Source organism: Carlito syrichta, unplaced genomic scaffold, assembly GCF_000164805.1.
Source record: "Carlito syrichta isolate Samal-C Ts95f unplaced genomic scaffold, Tarsius_syrichta-2.0.1 Scaffold104742, whole genome shotgun sequence".
Taxonomy (NCBI): Eukaryota; Metazoa; Chordata; class Mammalia; order Primates; family Tarsiidae; genus Carlito; species Carlito syrichta.
The window spans coordinates 542,244-544,757 of record NW_007048838.1 but is presented as its reverse complement, the minus strand read 5'-3'; positions in this window follow the sequence as shown (position 1 = coordinate 544,757).

Sequence of the window (2,514 nt, the reverse complement as noted above, 5' to 3'; positions counted from 1 at the left end):
TTACTGTATATGTTTTCTGCCACTGTAAAATGACTTTTAAGCATCTGTTTCTAGTGGAATAATACCAAATAGGTAAATTTCCCAAAGATAGTCTATTTTTAGTATCTGAGTTATTTTGCTTCTTGAAAAAAATGTATGAAGTATAATGGTAGATAAAAAAAAATTTTGTTGTGCTGGGAGTGGTGCACACCTATAAACTTAGCACTTTGGGAGGCTGAGGTGAGAGGATTACTTGAGTCTGGGAGTTCAAGACCAACCTGTGCAACATAGTGAGACTCTGTCTCTACAAAAGATTAAAAAATTAGGTGGGTGTGGTAGTGCACACCCATAGCCCCAGATGCTTGGGAGGCTGGGGAAAAGGATCAGCAGAGCCCAGGAGGTCGATGCTGTGGGAAGCTGTGATTGTGTCTCTTCACTCCAGCACAAGGTGAGACCCTGACTCAAAAAATAAATTTTTGGGGGCTGTGTTTAGGAATTCTTACACAGGCGTTGTATTAGGCCCACAGTCCCTATAATATTGCCTGTGGAAGTCTGCATTTAAACTGAGTTTTTCTTCTCTTACATAAAACTAAAATGTATTTTAATTTATTAAAGTTTCCAAAATGTGCTCAGTTCTGTGCCACATACATGACAGTAGTCCCATAAGATTATAACATGACATTTTGACTGTACTATAATATGGTATTTTTACTTTTGTATGTTTAATTATACAAATACTTTCCATTATATTACACTTGCCTACAGTGTTCAATATGGTAACATGCTGTACAGGTGTGTAGCCTAGGATTGATATGCCATACCATATAGCCTAGTTGTGTAGTAGGCTGTACCATCAAAGTCTGTGGACGTACACACTGATATTCACACCACAGTGAAATTGCCTAACGATGCATTTCCCAGAACATGTCCCTGTTAAGCAGCACGTGACTGCATAGTTCAATGGAAGTAGAGTTATTGGGCTGGCATCTCTCTGCTACTTGATTTGTTTTAGGCAAATCATGAAATCACTATGGGCCTCAGCTTATTTAATTCTATAAGAGAGGAATTAGATGACTTGTAAACATGCCTAGCCCTTAAATTCTTCAGTTTTGAGTAATTTTGGCCGTAATGTCTAAAATCTAAAAGAGAAAGTGGGCTTTTTATTGGCTCCTAAATTAGCACACAAGTTATATCTGTAACATAAAGGTTTATCAGGATATCTTCCATAGAATTTTACTGTAAACACACATTGGTTCAATCTGCCACATTATGATAGTGTAAGTTATAGAGGATTCTAAGTTACTAGTTTATGTAAAATTTTCAAGTAAACAAAAACCAGTTAAATTGAAGTAGTAGGATATTTCAAAGGGATAAAATTTAGCTATAAGGGAACACTTTACCCTTAACTTGGATGGAAAAAAATGTATAAAATTGAATCCCAAAACTTTAAATAGATGTTAGTATAGCAAAATAAATATACAGACTCTAGTTTACAGCACCTTTATGGGTGGAACCATAATAGAACGATCTCCAACAATGGCCATATACACCTTTACAGCCAATACAACTTTCCTATACAGCTCAGGTTTAAGGGTCATTGGAAAAGCCTTTTGTCGATGTTTGTAATAAAAGGTACTATGAGCCAGTTTTGCATATATGAGCCAAATTAGTTCTGGGTATTCAAAAGACTTCGTGTAAATCATGGATTCCTTTTCTTAATGAATGAAAATGTGGGAAAGCTCTGAAGACCAATGAGGTGTGATACATTAAATGAAAAGTACATTTAAATAATAAAAGTCTTAGAACATTATTTAATCATACATGCACTTTGCTTTTTCCTTAGACTTGCCACTCCCAACAAATAAATGTAACATGCTAAATTTTCTTTTGTGCAAAACTTCCTGCCTTCATTTTGAGAGATGGCCGTGTATCTAAGGAGAGGATTCTAAAGAGGACATAACTGAAAAGTCTGCAACCACTGTTAGGAGGTCAATATTTTAGCTAAGGAGCCATAAATGAAAGAATATTTCTGAATAGTAAATTTCACTCTTTCAAAGAGCCCTTTACCAATTTGACCATGGCTGTTGAAAACAATGATTTTTTGCCTTCAATGTTGGAGGTTTATCATTGTTTTTAAAGAAAGGCTTTTAGAACATTTGGGAGTAAAATGGTACTGATCACTTCCTAGCTCTAAATAAAGTCTGCCTAGGCTGATAAGTCTCCTACTACATAAAGTACACGCCCTGTCCAGGATATCGGTCACTTGTAGAAAATTAAATTTGGATTCTGGCCCTCTGTGGTATTTGAGTGTCTTTAAAGTGGAAACAGTTCTGCTTTTACGAAAGAAGTGCTGCCCGACCTCTGTGATTCGAGGGTTCAGATCAGCATCTTACAAGAATATAAATGTCCTTGAAGAGACATTTGTTAAAAGTGACAGCTACACGGGCTTACAATATCACATAACACAAAGCAATGGCATGGTGGATGTCTGTTTTGAACATGAGGTTTGAGGTGGTCATAAAGGATCTTCAGGGT